Genomic DNA, 17,892 nt, shown 5'->3' on the forward strand with positions numbered 1-17,892 from the left:
TCTCTCATTCCCAGTGAGATATTATGCCCCAATATATTACGATGCTAAACTAGACATGACTTTCATTTTTATTTACGGACGGTGGAGTAATTCGTCTGGAGATGGGCATGTTTTCACATGTGCAGGCTTAATCAGTCTCTTTGCTAGTTAGTATGTTATTGCAAGCCTGTGGGTTCTAGCTGAAATCGATGTGCATCTGTGTTTAGCATCGGCAGTGAGTGCAATGTTGTGGGTAGTGTCAACAACAGGGACAACCAAGAAGAAATTAACAACAAAGCAACGCTTTCTCTTTGAGGGGTTTCTCCCTTGTGTCTAGTTTTTGCGAGGTTTTCCAAAAACTGCTGATTGTTATTATGTCATTTTTAATCACGTAATTAAAATAATGTTCTCCGCCCCATATAATGACCAGCTTCCCTTTTTGTTGTAATAATTCTCTCATCTTATTGTTCAAATTGAATGTTGTCAACGCGTTCAAATCGATTAGAGTTGCTTTCAAATTTGCTGAACTTTCAAACTGCTTCTTTAATGAGTCGTCCCGTACGTTCGTTGGAGGAGGCGATGACAGGCAGCCGTCTGAAAACCAAATCTGCTGAAAACTAATGAGAATGTGTCATATCCTGACTGGAGACGGTTCTCGGAGCGAGCCCTCGAAGCGACTGTAGAATAAGCATACGGGTCCTCATTACCCACACCTAATTGCTGTCGGAATTTTCGTCGATAAAATGAACGCAGTATCCATAAATATACTAACAGTTCGAAAAGGCTTACAAAACAACATAAAAGGAAGTGTAATAAGTTCAAATAAAACCGTTCAAGTATGAATAGGACCGGTGCACTAAGGGTTTTGTAGCTACCATACATGATGCCATTGTTTTGTGGTGGACCTGGTAAGAAGATATGCCCAAAAACCATGGTTTCGATGTCTTCCAAAGAGTCAATTCAAGTAGAAACTAAGCTTTTTCCAACTATACCTTTCAAAGATTTAGGAAGAATTAGAAAAACGATAGAATCATTTTACCCGGACTTATACTCAAAAGGTACTCATCTAAACATTCAATCCAATCATGTAGCAGACATTTGGTGCAAGTTACCTACACATACTTGAGCATCAGAATACCAAGAATATACCCAATAATGCTTAGATACCGTGACGAAAATTCAAATATTATTGATATACAACGCGTACTCGGTACACTTAATGTTTTAGTAATAAAATATGAGGCGAATGGGGTAAAACATCGATGTATCGCCAAAGCATGTTCGCCATGAGATTGTGCCTTGCCATTTGTTTAGATCTACACCATTTTGATGGTTGAAGCACCCTAGTATGGTAAGAAGCTTCACCTTTTTCTTACAGATTCGGTTATTTACTCTTTCATATATCTCGCTAATTTCCTGGCAGCCTGTTACGTTGATATTTCAATGCTTCGGCGTTTACACTCTATTAACACGTTTGCCTGAATGCAGCACATATATTTAAATCAGGCTCTCATTGGCACGTCTCTGTAAGTGTACATGTGTGTGTGTGTGTGTGTGGTGGGGTGTCAGTGTATGTTAGTGTTTATGTGTATGCCGGTGGAGTTGTGGATATTGAACGGAATACCAATTAACCCCTGTCCATGATTCAAGCCGGTAAATTCTATCGACGAACCAGTCAGATGCGCAACGAAGGAAGATTGGCTCGGTTTGTGCGCGAATTAACACAGATTTCATTCAAACGAAGCCGCTTCCAAACAAACAATAAAACAAAAGAACGACGATTGCTTAATCTGATTCTTTATTAAATCACCACTTGGGGACGATTCAATTTTGCCTAAGTATTGTTGTCGATTTAAGTAAAACGAAATTTCTGTTTTCTTCTTATTATTTCGTTTTTGTTTTCTTTTTAATTCGTCGGATAATTTGCGAGCAAATAAATTAATTATCGTAGAAAAGGTGGTATTTCCTTGATGAACGCGCGGACGGAACTAATAAAATTTCCCTTTAAGTCATTTAACTGTTGTATATATAGTCGGAAAAATTAATTACGCGAATTTGAAAACTTTCTGCTTAACAGACCGCAAAAGCCGCAGCTTCGAAACTTTTCCAGTTTGAAACAGCAATATTATGATGACTCTTCAAACGCTTAGCGAGTGAGCCTGAAAAATCCGTAGCCGAGTTACCTCTGACTGAACGTTCTTGTTCTCAAATTAGAGCAGTCGTACTTGCCGTTGATTGCTAAAAAAAAGTGTATTTACTTTATAATTCTCTATATCGAAATTTAGAAAAAAATAAGTTAATCTATTTCTGAATAATCGTCAAAACTAAGTACTCCTGCAACTAAGCTTTCTTTACATGCTCCATTCGAGTCGCACACAATACATGTGATAATAGTAAATAAGAAGCGCATCAGTGCCGTTCATTATCCTTTATTTTCTCGGGATTTAATAAAAGAGGAAAAAAGTAGAAGACGTCAATAATAAACCTTTATTTCCAAGGTTCTTGTTCGTATAGACTTTTTATCATTTGACACAATTTCGCCGACCTTTTCGTTTTGTCATCCAATCGCTTGTAGAATTCATTGGAGCATTGAAATCAAGTTTTACAAGGCGGTGGAATTTTTGCACTCGAATGGACACATGTAACGTGAAAAAGCTTTCGTCTCGTTTATGAACTGTGAATGAAGATTTATCTAAGTCTGGCTTCCGTATAAGAACTTTACATGTTTTATTACGCTGCGCTGGTAGTTTTACTGGCCTTGGCGTTGATTTTAAAATATTCGGAACCTCATCAGTGTTTGCAATTATTCGTCATGTTTGTTTTCAATCAGTTATTTTAAAATTAAATCTGAAGTAGACGTTGCGCGGCGCCGCCTTCGTTAATGGTTTGTTAATTCCTCATTTCTTCTCGAAAACGATGCAATTCAATTTTGCGAGGGTAAAAATCCCACGGGCGGCTCGCCGGCGGCCGTAGCATATTCCGAAAGCAAATACAATTCCTCAAATGACAGCGATCGAATTAGTTCGTCGGCAATCAACAAGCGTATGAAACGGTAGTTGAGATAATTTCCGGCGGTTGCGTTCGAATCGCCATTCAACTCCCCCGATGTTGTTCAACTTGATTGACAATTCCAGCTGACACAACAAACATCCCAACAGATCGAATAATTTACCGCTGTTTACCTCTAATTACTTAAAGATATAATAGACCTTTCGATAGCATCTCTACTTCAATGTGTCCCGTTAATGTTTGGATACTTTTACCCCGACATGTACTCAAAAAGTGCTCATATAAAGATAGATCGAATTATTCAATACACTAATCACCAATTTATGATATAGATACTTCATAAGATGAAGTTCAAATATACAGTATCAGAAACTCAATATATCTCCACCTATGTTTTTATAAAATTGTTGAGATAGCGCGCCTGCTCTACATATGTTATTACCCCAAAATGTACTCAACAAGGACTCATTAAGATACTTTAAGGTTAAACGAATTATGCAGCAGATATTTATCAGAACTCAAAGAATACATGCCCCAAAATGTTTATATAACACTGTGAAGTTGAATTTTAGATATACAGTACCAGAAATTCAATATATCCAATCATATTTTTATAAAATTGTGAAGATAGCGCCTGTTATGTATTATTACCCCAACATATACTCAAAAAGGACTCATTAACATACTTTTACCCCAACACATGTACTCAATTAGTTCTCATGTAAAGATTAATTGAATTATGTAGCAGATATTTATCAGAACTCAATAAATACATATTCTATAATGTTTAGATAACATTGTGAAGATAGCGCTCCTGTTTGATGCCATTACCCCATCGTATACTCAGTAGATGCCCACACGAAGATTGACTATATCAATATCAATCAATAATACAATATATCTCCGTTATGCTTACATAAGGCTGTGAATATAGCTCGCTTGGTATATATTGTTACCACAAGCTGTACTCAACAAGTACTCATTAAAATGCTGAATCTGATCATGTAGTAGATGTATAATTGAACAATGACAGTGCAATGTGGGCATATCTAATATTGTTTAGATGTGCGTCTATAATTGTTTTTTCACAACAACAAATGACGCGACGAATAGGGTAAAATATGTATCACAATACTTACACCCGAGTAGTCTTTTTTATTTCGTTCTCATTACGGACAGCTTGGTTGTGTTTTCGGTGCCGTTGTGCAGCGTTTCCTTGGAAAATCCGACACTTGCGTTGAATGGTAAACATGCAGTCGATTTGTAATTCAAATACACGGTCACGTGAAGGGGACGGACAAGGGACAAACTTTTGAGACAAAACGGAGGAGTTTGTGTAGGGATGTGGTCGGTAAACAACGTTTCCATCGACCAGTTAACTGACCAGACGGCGAACACACCATACGTCGCCGTCTCTTTAAATGCAAATTATCCTTGCGGTCCTTTTCGGTCGTTGTTGTCCTTGTGTTAGTGTTTCGCACGTTTCGACTTTACGTTGTTTCAAGCGCATATAAAAATACACACTCGTGCATTTATGTGTATGTATGCACATTTGTAAACGTAAAAAGAGAAGCGCTTCGCTGAAATTTGAAGCGCAAAAGCTGCTTCGGGTCCACGGGGAACTATTGTCGCTGCAACTGCGAAATTTCAAACTCTGACGCGCTGCACCGGCTGCACATCCATTTAACTCTCAGGTCCCGGAACAACGATTTTTTCACATTAGCAATCGATAATCCTGGACAAAAATATCCCCATACCATAATTCAACCGATATTAAAGAGATAAGTAATACCCAACGGATCTACTACCAATGGTAACCTATACTATACATCATTGTGCTTTTTTTTTTCGGTGGACAGGATTGCTCAGCTAATTGAATTAACGGTACGTTATTCCAGCGGATCTGCTAATTGATTATATTATCGCAGCCGGTGCAGTCACATTACTTTAATCAAACGTAAACAGAACACAATAATAATAACAGTAATAATAAACGAAAACATACACGTACAATAGGTATTTATGAGAGATTATTGGGGAAACGGAGTTTAATTGTTTCTATTGGGATTAGGGTTCTAAAATGGTAGAGTACTCCTGTTCATAAGCTGTATACATGTACGACATCATCTGTAGATCTTTCTCTTTTTTTGGAAATTAAGTGAATTAATATTCAACCCTCTACAAATTACCTCAAATTAATGAGGAAAATTTGTGGTTGCTGTCACACCCTCGCCGTGAATCGAACTCTTGCAGCTTAGTTGTCGGAGCATTGGCGTGTAAATCCAAAGGTCCCGAGTGCGATTCCTAGTGAAGCTGTGACGGTAGCACTTCCTCATTAAATTGAGAAAGTCTGTAGTGGGTTGAATCTTAAATCACGTTATTTGTTATGAGAGATGTTACTTGGTCGTTTGATCAGTTCTGATAAATTTGAAGGAAGTGATGTCGGTTTCGTCTTGGGTTCTTCTTCCCAGTCACAGTGGTGGATTTCGGCTACCGGTTCAGATACACCCAACTCTGTTTTTTCTGATCTTTTGCTCAAAATCTTTCAAAATGACTATTCTAACGGGTATCAATGATGTTCCACTTCTTACGAGCGTACGTCTCACCAATAATGCTTTCTGTGAGAAGTCTTGATTGTCTGGTTCAATTATTCCCTATCAATGTGCCGACGACTTCGTCTGTATTGACTTTTATAATGTTCCCGGAGTGACGCGATAGTACCTATCTAATCTTCCCCTAAGATCACTTTGTAGACAGTAAGATTCGTCTTAGGAGTTGACATTACCATCCCTTCCTCACAAATTTAAGTTGATTCCATGTTCTTGAAGAAGATCCAATCCAATAATGACACCATCCAATACCCAATTGGATAAGATACCATTTCCAATTCTAATTTCCATTGGTGAAGTCTCTTCGGTGGCTGTAGTTAACGTCGGTCTTCTGGTCAAAGGTCCAATTCTCCATTCCGATACTTCATCAGGTCAAGCGATGGTGTTGGATGCTCCCGTGTCAATAACCATCCGAACATTGTGCTGGTTTATAGGGCATTCTATGGATAATGAGTTAGCACAGTCCAATCTTGAAAAGATGCTTTCTTCGGTGGTTTGGTGAGAATGAGTCATCTCGCGTCTCATAAAGTTGGCTGATCTTAGTTTTCCGACTGCCATGATTTGTTTGAAGGGCACTCTCGACTTATGCGCCCTATGGACGACCATTGCAGTTGTTGCAGTCCCGAGCAAAATGACTAGTCCTACCATATCCCCAACATTTTAGGTTCCGTTCTCCCGCGTTTCTAGCAATGGGTTTCTTCACATTTATTACGTATTCCCTGATGAGCGACATGACACCTTTTGTAATTGGATTATCGTCGATTTCTGCCTGTCGTACCCGCATAGGACCTTTGGAAGCTTGTTTCGCCGCTTGCTTGTTATTAACCGACGCTTTTTAATATTGTCTCTGTCCCGATAGATTCTAGTTTTGCTATAGCGTCGCGTCGCGTCGTATCTCTTAAACAAACAAAATAAGTTGCGCCTTCTGCGTTAAAGACACAGCCAGCCAGTTTCATCTTCTCTTCGCCTTCCACCGTCTTTAAACTATGATGTTTCTCGTCCACATTACATTTGCATAAAGGATGTTCTCTCTAGCGTGCAGCTATTTCAGATTGTTTGCGTTGTTCTCCTCAAGTTGATGGCGTCGCAGGCGTCGTCTCCGGCGCGTACGACGCGACGTCGCCTTCACCCACTGCATTTCACTATGCTTGCACCGACATCTGTTCTAACGCTTGGTTTACACTTGACACACATTACGTTGAATATTAAAACAGTAAAACAGTCGCGAACGTCACGGTTTCAACTTTAAACCGAATTAAATTACTACGTGTGCAGGTGCTACAGCTTGTACCATCAATAATGGGAAATTTCATCAATCAGTGCAGGATAATAAGTTATTTGAAACTAAAAGCTTTCGTGGTACAGGGAAGGAGAAAGTGTTTTAAAATAACAAAGACGATCCAATAAGTTTTTGATCAACACTGAACCCTTTTAAATTGAAAAGCTTTCTTTATGTATGTATGTATGTATGTATGTACGTAGATACGTTATTCATGTGATAAATATGTTAATCTGAAATATGTTCCTGTTTCTTCTTCGTCTTCGTCCTTTAATCAGTTCTCGCTTTGAGTCGTGCCTCCGGCAACGAATCCTGTCCTTTTTATGTTATTAAGCCTTTGTCACGAATGTGAGTGTACGTATTTTTGTGTCACATGTAGCTTAACGTGAGGAAATTTGCAGAACAAGAAACAGGCGTTTACTTATACGTGTTATTGTAGAATGTAACGCGTGAACAAATTCGTTGAATCGGGGAAAAGCTCACGTGCCGTTTGAATAGCCCAAGATTAACGAAATTGTGTGTAGCTTATCATCTAGTTTTGTGTGTTTAGCGCCTTTGGTAGTGGACCGTCGAGAATGGAAGAGAATACTGATTCGATTCTCTTTGCCTTTTCATTCAGCGACTCATTTTTGGCTCGCCAAGCGCTATTTTGCAACTCATCTTAAAAACATAACCCATTTTGCATAAATGACTTACTTTTTGTCTTCTCTTCAGTTTGTTCAATGTTTTACACCATATAATTTGTTCCAAGACACATTTCTCTTGTTGGACTCACTACATGTTCGTCCACGACTCGACTTGGAATCATGCGGACGAATGTCATGTAGTTTCCACTCTCTGTAGGTGTTTGAATATTGTATATATTTTATATTATTCTGCTAAGACAAATGAAAGCGTTTAACTGAGGCTAGCCGTTGACTCGCCACGCGCTCGTATACGACTCAAACATGCAATATTGTGTCAACGCTAATTTCGAACAACTTCTTCAAATCTTTTATCTTTTGTTATCCAATCGCGCAGCTATTTTAACGTGTTACAGGAAATGTTTTCTTTTTTCATAAACGGATCACGCGGAAGGGAGTCGCCCGATAAAATATTGAGTGGTCTGTTAAAATGAATTTGCTACCAAAATGATTTCACGAAGTGGCTGATAATGCCTGAGACTTTTTGTTTGGCGCATTTTATCGTATTCGGCAAAAAGAAGGTTATTATATAGAAAGCTTTCCTTTCCTTTCATTCTCCGATCGATCTCTTACGTGATGACCATGTAATGGGTCCATACATGACTCACTCATCACACACAGAATCCGAGAAAATGGATCAGTAGTACGTGATGACGACCACTAAACAATCGTATCTCAAATAACGATAACATCTAAGAAAACGATTCAAAATAAGGATATAGTTTGTTTAATGTGTTTTCCCTCTTTTGTTTTAGGTACTGAACCCATCCGCAGTCGCAGTCTCTTTGGTAAGTTTTAATGTCTTTTTTTTTTTTATTTTTACTTATCAAGCCTTTATTCGTTTCTGTCAATGTCATCGATGGTATATAATTGTTACCCTATTGTTTAAAAAATTTTCGTTAGATTGGTTCGTCATTCATCTATTGTTCTCCGATTGTCACCAGTTTTGAATGACAATTCCAGTTGAACGACATTATTGACGCAGTGGCCTGGTTATATACGGTTGGGACACTCAATTTAGTAAGCCATCTATCCATGAATTCTCGACTGCTTTTATTATTGATTTTACCACCGCGAGCCCTTTGTATTAAACACTAACATGCGAAATTTCCTCGTTACGTCCTAATTTGCTACATTTAAACCCCGCAACAATAGGGAACGATCGATTTCTCTATCAATTTTTCTAACTAGTAGGTACATCTTTTAAATGTAATAGGCAGCATTTAGCATTATTAGCACTCTTTTATGACTCGGCCAATACTCATCTTGAAAACGTACTGCTAATTATTGTTACATAAAACGGTTTTTCTTTTTATGGATTAATTTTAACATCGTTTAATCAATCGCGCATGTGTTTTTAAGACAGCATAAAATGCTCAATTAGGACTCTTTTTGTTACTCGCCTTTTGCTAATTCTTAAAACGTGCTACTAATAATAATTGTTCCCTGAACCTGTATGCATTGAGGCCATAAAATATTTGTTGACTTCGGTTTGTCAAAAATGCATCTGTTTATTATACGACAGCTAGCAGCTAGCATATTATGAGGACTCGTTGAAGGCTCGACCAAGGCTCATTCTGCAAACGTGTTACTCATAATTGTTGTATAAAACTGAATTTATTCGTCGCTGAAAGGTCATTTTGACGTCGATTATTCATCATTCATTCGTTTTTAATGTGGCAGGCGGCGTATTACTAGGACTTATTTACGGCTCACCCAAGGCTCATCCTGCAAACGTGTTACTGGTAATTGTTGTCTAAAACTGAATTTATTAGTCGCTGAAAGGTCATTTTGACGTCGATTATTCATCGTTCATTCGTTTTTAATGTGGCAGGCAGCGTATTACTAGGACTCATTTACGGCTCAATCAAGGCTCATCCTGCAAACGTGTTAGTAGTAATTGTTGTCTAAAACCGAATTTATTCGTCGCTGAAAGGTCATTTCGACGTCGATCATTCATTATTCATCCGTTTTTAAAAAGGGCAGGTACTCTTTTACGGCTCGGTTACAAAAACGAGAAATTTTAATTGATAAATAGTAACCATTACGGAAAAAGCTATAAGAATGTGAAACTAAGCGTTTTTTAATTGGAAAAATAAAAACTTGTCCGTGCATGCATGCAGTCCCGCATGAACATTAATAAACATTAAAAAGCTCTAAAAGGTGGACATTTGACCGAGTTGCGGTTTCCACTTGGACCGAAGTCGCTTGTCTACATGGACACAGTTACCTACAACAATATCCGCGAACGTACGTTGTTGTTTTGGTTGGGGGTTGCATTCGTCGTCAAATGTCGACGCTGCCCTGGCTGCCGGACGAACGGGAAAGGGGGCGGAAATGTGGAAAACTAGAACACTGGTGTAACGGCGGCGGTGGCAGCGGCAGCTCAAGCACTACAGCTTTCGAACTTACGTTCGGCGAATGGACTCTAGTGCAGTAAATTCTTTGTTCGCTGTTGTAAAGTTACCAGCGCGAGCGTGTGGATGTGTAGCGAGCACACGACTAATGTTAGCTACAGAAGTGGCCATGACGATGGTGCCGAGATGCCAACGAGCTTTTCCATTTCTTATTACTTGAACTTTTCTTTATGGACCAGTTCGGAAAATCGTCTTGGGTGTATTCGGGAAAAATGTAGTGCAACATGGCATTCAAAACACATCCTGAACTTACAGTAATAGGCACATCTCGTTTTGGTCACTTGTTTTGAACGGTTAGATTTTAGCTTTTGGGACTGTATCATATGAAAAACAGAGGATCTTTCATAACCAGGACCTTGCTAAAACGACCACCGTCAGCACATTTTGGTAAAATTACAATTACTCTTAGCAACCGTCTTAAACATGCCCATGCGTTCAATTTCGTTACACTACATACAGAATCTGGATCTCAGACACTCTGCAAAAGGACTCTATAAGCCGTAAGTCCAAAGCCCGAAGTGCTTTAGTCCTTAAAGCCCCAATTACATTTCAAAATCCAAAGACTTACCAATTGATAATATAATTGATTCAAATCGATAAACATTATGAATGTGCTTCAAGCACTTTGAGCTACTGGTTTACGAAAGGTTTGAATGCAAGTACTAAAGCTTTATCCAGTTCTGACTCTCATCATAATTATCATAAGATCGTCAGTCCTAGGATTGCTTGAACATGCACCTCCACTCTTTCCAATCCTGAGGTAATCTTTCTGTTTCCCTAAAACTAGCACATCCTACGTCCTTAAATATTGGTGAACAGTAGTCCAATGTAGGTTTGCCTCGACTCCTCTTAACTGTTCTTTCTGCTTCCAACATCTCTGATTAATCCTTCACGTCTCAGAAGTTGTTCTGTCATCCTATCTATCCTTTTCTTCTTATTGACATCCATAATAGTCTTCGTCTTCCTATTCATTCTAGAGTATCCTCCATAATTATGTAGGTACATATTTATTAATGCTACAAGCTGATCCAAATGGATCGAGAAATTGAAACGATTATTCGTTCATATCGTCGGTAAAATCACTTTAAACGTATGTAAATATGTTGTAAACGTATTTGGAGTCAAATTTAACAGTGCTATTTCGGCAGTTTAAGGACCGATTATTCGGTTTACATTGGGGGATCCTTATCTCCCCACGATATTTCTGCCGCGTGCTTTTTTCGAGGGAGTATGCTTCGCTTATAATCCGGACGCGACAGCCGACGCGTTCCTTCTCAGTCCCAGGGGACACATATACATACATACACTCATTCATGCACATATATATATATGTATAAATGTACACATATAAATTACACGTCTGGTAATCTTTTCGATTATAAATAACCAAAGTTGTCGGGATATCGTCCGCAAAATGTCTGGCGTGGCTGAAAAGTTGTATTCTTTATCGTCCGCTGTCTTATACATTGACATTAAAACTTTTCCGCGATATAAAGAGAAAGATCGACGCCCGAGCGTCGGCAGCGTCGTGCCGACCACTACGTGTAGTTGAAGATGACGTCCTTGAATTATTAATTCCAGATAAAGGCCGCCGTCGGGGGAAACGGGACCGTCGAGTATGATGCACGCAAGTACAGAATGAATGGCTTTAGATCGCGAGACAGAAAAATGAACTTTCGAACTTTTCCAACCGTACCTTCCTTATGCCATTATGTCAGCCTCAGAATCAACTTGGAAATATCTTTGGATTTACTTCATGTGTACGATTTATATTTTATAAACTGCTTGGCCGGTGAAATACTGCTCCAAGTACACTTAAGAACCCTGCAGCGACAGATGTTACACCTCTATTTATGTGGGTTTTGTTAGTGAGTCTAAAAAGACCTAACATTAACTGCAAATAATACTTTGTAGCTATAGAAAGAGGTGAGACATGTATAGTTCAATCTGTTAATGCATTATTACTTCCAAAATATGCAGAATACTAAGCAATTCCAATTATTTTATTAAAATTTAAAATTTCGAGTTAAAAATTTTGGTGGAGGCGCCGGGACAGTTTAAAACAAAGACTATAATTGAGTTATAATTTCGGTTTTAATGAAGTAGATTGATGAATTTTCACCTTTAAATTATATTTCTTACGTGTGGATGTAGTTATGAATGTTAATTTATATTTTTTACAATAATTTAGACTATATACTATATAGATAACCTGACATACAACTAATAACAACTGTAAAGAAATTAATTTAGTCCTTGTTAATTAGGTTTTCATAAATCGGTAGGTACTATGTGAAGAAATACAACTCGTAGGAATGGGTTATTCGTGAACGTGAACTTTTAGATGAACTTTACCTTATCAGGTTAGTGTAAGTAACCAGATTCGTTCCAGTTCTATAAACTTAAATGTCGAAAACCAGCATTGCTAATTCTGCTTGAAAGTTAGGGGACGTGTAATGAAAACGGTGCACTGTGCAATATTACTAAAGATAAGTGCCTATGTACATTTAATGGCGTCAATGTGATAAAACGTTGTCTCATTTCCACAAGAAGATGTACATAGCACATATATAAGCTTACATTTATGACATCATCATGTCAGTCGAACTAAGGGCATCTACAACAAGAGAAAGATCTCGTTCAATGCTAAACTTGAACAGTACCAGGCAGTTTTGAAGCCACACTTTCTGCTGAACGTCAACCATAATCAAAAGGTTAGAGTTAATGTACAGAAAGATATTGATGAAGACACTGGAACTCCAAAAAATAGAAACAAAAGCAACCATATCTCCAATTGGAAAATATCTTAGATTTAATCCGATAAAGCAGGGTTGTTTTTTTCGAACATATCTGCAGAATGGAGCCCGAGAGGTTAATGAACCATAGAGGAGAATTAAGACCAGGAAGTCTAAAATACTGTAGCACTTGGAAGAAATGAAAATAGAAGCAACGGAAGTCAGTGATAAGCAAGTACTCAAACACAAGATCAAAAACAACGAGAGATTCCGAAAAAAGAATCACTCAGAAATATCATGGACGGAAGGAATGATAAGGAATCATTGGAATAAACTGAATCAAGTGGATGATATTGTATTTGCGTGGTCCAGAGGATGTCCAAAGGGCTGATAAAGAATCGTATAATTCGAATAAAATAATTCGAAGTGGTCTGTATTCTGTCGAAACTGCCAGACGCGGATCGCGATTTCGGTCTTTTTGGATCTCATCAGCGCGTCGCAGACAGCTCCGACAGAACACAGACCAACTTTTACCTACTGTCTTAACAGTGCGTTTTAGAAAATACTACAAATGGCGCAGTAAACGCCATCTGTAGCACGATGCTACATTTACTGCGCCATTTGTAGTAGGTATTTTCTAAATCGTATACTTGTTTGGAAAATATTTTAAACTGTAGTACGTCATGACCTTATACAAATGACAATTGCTGTGGTGATGTATTTTGTATTACTTGATCGCATTGTATAGCGTATATTTGCACCGAAAACATCAAAATTATCGTTGTTTACCTCATTCAGAGAAGAGACAAAATTGAAACGTTGGTAATTTTGCGAAGGACGATGCGGAGAAAATAAGCGTATGGTACCGCGTCGTTTCGCGGCCGAGGGCGTCGCATCGCCAGCGTCGTCGTCGTCGTCAGTTAGATTGAATCGAGTCGGTTTCAGAGATCGCCAAGCAATTTCTGACTCTTTTTCACCCCCCATTTACGTTTAGCATAAATCAGATACGGTCTGCGAAGGGATGCGACGCGATGTAAGTTTCCTGTTTACTTATTTGATTACAAACGTCGTCAACCAGCAAATACAACGTACATGTAAATTCGATGTATATCCACATACAAATTACTATCGTTTGTAATATGTAAATTAATTACGTTTACATTTGAATAGATAGTTCGGAATGAAATTGATACTTGGTCCTTAATATCCTTTTCAGTCCCAGAAACGGTTGAGTTTAGAATAGTCGTCGTTGTAACAATTCTACAGAGAATTTAATTTCGTATAGAATGATCTTTGGTTAGATTTACTGAGATCAAATTTATCAACGTTGGAGATAGCTGAACGAAGCATTTTTTCTGTGGCAACCCTTATTGAACCTTGACAAGATCCATCTCTTAATATTTCAGGTAACAGATTACTATTTTTTGGCAACACAACTCCCTTTTGGTAAAAATGAGAGATGCAGTGGTAAAATATTTTGTGAGAGATATGAAGGGCTAATTAGGGACATACCAGATGTAAAAATAGGAGCAACTATCGGTAGGGAAACACCGAGGTTGGATGGATTCCTGTGGGAAAATATGTAGCACAGGGTTTTTTCTACTACATTCTATTTTTATGTCGGTGGTACGTTTGTTCATAGTTTGGAAGATAAATAATGTCCTCAGGGACCCGAAAGAGTTGCAATCTTATTAAGTTTTGTTTAATTAAGTTAACAAGGTCTTAAGTCAATGCCGAATGGCGTAGTTCTAATAAGGGAGAAATGTTTTCTGTTTTATTTTCGTTAGCAGCGATTCCCGGGGTATTAGTAAGTTAGAAGACGCTCGTTCTTTACATACATACAAGGATTTTATTGTAGCAAAAGAAAGACTGTTTTCTAAAATAAAATTCAGCCAATCAAATAACTAAAGCTGATGGTCTGAAAGATTTTGGTAAATGTAGCGAAGGTTATAAAATTTGTGAGTGATATTAACCTCATGTATTATTTAGACGCCTGAACTAATAAGTTCTGGGTACCATTGTACAGGTATCCTCTCCTCATCCTTTAGGAGGTTTCATTTCCCTCAGATTTTTGTATCTATGGTTCCTAAAGTCAGTAAGTAATTATACAATAGTTAAGAACATTTTGTGTTAAATAGAGATATACATGTACGTATGAAGAAAGAGAAGTCAGTTCTAAATATTTCGAAGTTCAATCAGTTTTATTGTGAAAAGCAATATTTCTAGGTAGATTTGAATTTAGAAATGTGCCGAAATGACCATAGGGGATACAGTATCCACTAAATCGACTAGAACACTCTCCAACAAAACGCAACAACAACAACCGAATCGTTCTTTCACTCTACCTCTCTTTGTGTCTTTCTCATTGTCACACAAGTACATGAGCACAATGGTAGGTAACGTACGTTCTATTATAGTTTTATTTTACTTCTATCCGGAAACGACGGTGGATTTTGTTTTCCTTCTTGTCTGTGCGCCATTCCGTTGTTCAAATAACTTGTGTGTCAGTTTGAACATGTGTTCGTATAATGCTTTTGTTTACTTGTCTTTCATCGGAATCACTTCGACGCTTTCTGTCTTCTTATTCTTATTTTTCACTTGTACGACCAAAACCAAAACAACTTTTTCTTGAAATACTTATAAGGAATAATATAATCGAATTGTTGAGTATGTGCCGAAAAATCATCGACGATAACGTAATACTAATTTTTCTATCTCTCGGGAACAGCAACCTTTTTCTGGATAAAATATACCCTATGTCCTTTTCTGTACCCCTAAAAATGTGTGTGCAATATTTTATGATGATTGGTTAAGTGGTTAATGCGTGAAATAGTAACAAACAAACTGACATTCTCTTTTTACAATGAGTTGGACCGTGTTTACATAGCACTTATATTTTAATTTTAGCGATGCTTTCAATACATAATTTTCAGTTATCCATGTCATTAGAATGCATGTATATGCAACCAATTATGCACTGAAATGTAGATATTTAAACCCGTCCAGTTCTTTGCAATTGTTCAGTCAAATACTTATCAAGTTTTGATTTTTCTGAATGTCCATAGATAGAAATAAGGATGTTCCAAACAAGACCGTTAACGAACCCGTTCGAAGTGATTTCTTTCTGTTCTTCTTCTTATCCTTGTTGTTCTATTCTTCTTCATCGGATCATTAGTTTCGCAAGATGTTCATCGAGAAAGGACGACTAATTGTCTTGAAAGACGCCGCATCTGTCCCACCGACTGCTAAAATATATAATACAAAGGGTTGTGTAGAAAAATATTTTCCTTTTTCATTTTCCTTTTTTATTTTCGTTCGGCAGGGTTGTCTTCAGTACGATTTTGTGTAAATAAAAAGCCACATCCCTATTTAATAATGAGCTTCTTTTAGAATGAACTATAGTGTCCATTTCAACTATTCGCTTTTATTGTGCCAATCTTCCGTGTGAAACTGATTTTCCTCGCGTGTGCTCACTTATGACTCCCTGTAGGTACAATCCGTCACGTTTTATTAGGTACGATTCTGTTTGTATTCTCAGTGAAATTTTCTCACAGATGTGTTGACTTGAATAAAATTGTTCATTTCACAAAGAAAACTGCAACACGCCAAATAAGCAAACAGAGAAAGAAAAATAATAACCAGTCGATCGGAAATATTCCTTCGAAGAATAAATATTTAAAGGGTTGACAAGGTGCAGAGACTTGAGGGCACATGGGGTCTTTATTATATATAAGGTGTCTCTTTTTCTCAGAATAAAACGTGGAGAGCTGTCTCGAGGTGGAATACATGATATTTAGTTTAGTATCAGTTGTAGCCGCATGCCATCTATGTACTGTATACGTCGTCGACGTCCTAGAAATGTTGTCTATCCCATTTTATATTCAGGCACCGTGCGACCGTTCCTACCACCGCGTGTTTACGAATACTTAAAATTTTCAGCAGGGTTTTCGATGCCAGGATATCAGGTACTTACCCGATACCACTTCAACCTACTTCCATCACCACACCAGACACTATCGGCGAGCGTCCTTAGTAAATTGCGCGCGTGTCCCTACAAGCAAATATATTTTTCAATATTAAACATTCAACAGACGAAAGTGTTATGCCATACATTGCAAAATACTTTTCTATATGAAAAACACGAAAATGTAAACGCTCTGGTTCTAGATGTGGATAGCGATTTTAACCCTATTTAATCAGTCGGAGCTACCCCCTCACAGAAAGAAATCTTGCCAGTGGTTATTCGGCTTCTCGACTATAGATAACACTAGGCGCTTTATGGATAGGTACATTTTATATGCTTTGGATTAAAAAAGTAGGTTGTGCGCTTTTTTAAATGTAGAGAAAGCTTAAAAAAGATCGTCACAATATTCAGAAAAATCTTCAATATCCTCAGCAGACGCAGAGTTTCAAAGTCCCTTTTTTTACTAACTACTAAATAAACAATAAACGCAGCTAAAACATCAAAACGGTTTTGTAAAGTGATAAAGTGCATAATGTAGAATACATCTAACCAAATACGTAGTTGTAACTTTAAGAATAATGGGCAGGTGATAAAGTATAGTTTAGAATGTTAGGAGTAGTTTGACAGGTGCAGAAATGAAATTGCAATCTTGGGTTAGGTTGGGCAGGAGGATGCAAAAGCAAAAGGAGTACAAACGACGACAGACTCGTATTTTTGAAATTGATGAACACATAGAACTTGCAAGACTCCAGATGCGTCAGTTTATTTAAAGTAACAGCCCGCAGTTGACGTTTAAATCCGTCACAAATAATGATCTACATCAGCTCGCTGCTCTAAAAGCTACTACAGATTTCTATTATATGCACATAACGTGGTACCCAGGCAATAGAGGTACATTTATGTACCTTTCTTTGTAAAGTAATATTAATAATTATAATTATCGAAATACTTAATAGCATAAAATAATTCGAAGTGGTCTGTATTCTGTCGAAACTGCCAGACGCTGATCGCGATTTCGATCTTTTTGGATCACATCAGCCCGTCGCAGGCAGCTCCGACAGAACACAGATCAACTTTTACCTGCTGTCTTAACAGCGCGTTTTAGAAAATATCACAAATGGCGCGGTAAACGCCATCTGTAGTACAATGCTACATTTTAGGATTACATATGCTCCAACAAGGTCCATTTAAATATATGGATATCTACTTGCTGAAAC

General features: G+C 37.8%; 1 protein-coding gene across 4 annotated transcripts in view; it reads left to right on the plus strand.

The window, feature by feature from the left end:
* The window catches only part of LOC108736059, a 174,944-nt gene that overhangs the window by 72,015 nt on the left and 85,037 nt on the right, over nt 1-17,892 (plus strand). For all 4 annotated transcript variants that reach the window (XM_025980759.1, XM_025980757.1, XM_018468337.1 and 1 more), the window contains one exon: nt 8,315-8,347. The gene's annotated coding sequence lies outside the window, so the exon portion shown is untranslated. The remainder of the gene's footprint in view (nt 1-8,314; nt 8,348-17,892) is intronic.

Source organism: Agrilus planipennis, unplaced genomic scaffold (genome assembly GCF_000699045.2).
Source record: "Agrilus planipennis isolate EAB-ADULT unplaced genomic scaffold, Apla_2.0 scaffold8, whole genome shotgun sequence".
Classification (NCBI taxonomy): domain Eukaryota; kingdom Metazoa; phylum Arthropoda; class Insecta; order Coleoptera; family Buprestidae; genus Agrilus; species Agrilus planipennis.